At 38.0% G+C, this 745-nt stretch overlaps 1 protein-coding gene across 3 annotated transcripts in view; it reads right to left on the bottom strand.

Moving 5' to 3' along the window:
• Positions 1 to 745, bottom strand: part of Brcc3 (BRCA1/BRCA2-containing complex subunit 3) — a 30081-nt gene that overhangs the window by 26879 nt on the left and 2457 nt on the right. The gene's annotated exons all lie outside the window — the stretch shown is intronic.

Here is a 745-nt window from a genome sequence, read left to right as displayed (position 1 = left end):
ACAATGTTCAAAATACTAATGATGTGATTGAAGAGAAAAAGTACTATAGATGAAACTACACTAAAACCATGAAGTAAATCAGTCCCAAAAGAACTCATAATTTACTTATATTAGAAAAAAAAATTTTTTTATAGAAAAGGTAGGCAAATGTATCTATTTGTTGATTACTGTGTGTGGACATACAGAATTTCTACAGTTGTCAAATGGGTATTTGAGCTACAGAAGAGGTACAATGTGAATGAAATGTTTGAGAGACAAGTTGTAGCCTAAAGTGACATATTTTGATATAGAAAGTCTAATTAATCTGGATTGTCAACACTGGCTGGATTGAGAGATGCCTATGGTAAAATAGGAAGTCTGTTATGGCATTCAGAGAGGACTGATGTGTGAGAGAGTTAAAGCAGGGTGTCTTTCCCAGGTTGTGAATTCTTCATGCAGTAGGCTGAAAGCCCTGGTGGAATTAAACTAAAAGAAGAGAAAGCCTGCTAGGGTGGGCTAGCTCCATTCTTCCTGAGCTAGTGTATCTACCACTGTCACCACCACCCATACAGCTCCTTCAGCCTCTCAATGAAGATGCACAACAGCTATGCTCCAAGGAGCTTCTAGACTTAGAAGCTAGACCATCTGTCCTACTTGCTGAGATCTCCAGCTTTTCAGATTTAGCCAGATGCTGAATTTCTAACTCTCCAGCACACAAAGTCATTCATCAATTGGGTAAGAAATCCAGTAAGTTCTTTTTCATAAG

Source organism: Nannospalax galili, unplaced genomic scaffold (genome assembly GCF_000622305.1).
Source record: "Nannospalax galili isolate Female #2095 unplaced genomic scaffold, S.galili_v1.0 scaffold880, whole genome shotgun sequence".
Classification (NCBI taxonomy): Eukaryota; Metazoa; Chordata; class Mammalia; order Rodentia; family Spalacidae; genus Nannospalax; species Nannospalax galili.
The sequence above is the reverse complement of the archived record's forward strand: the minus strand, read 5'-3'. Positions and strand labels throughout refer to the sequence as shown.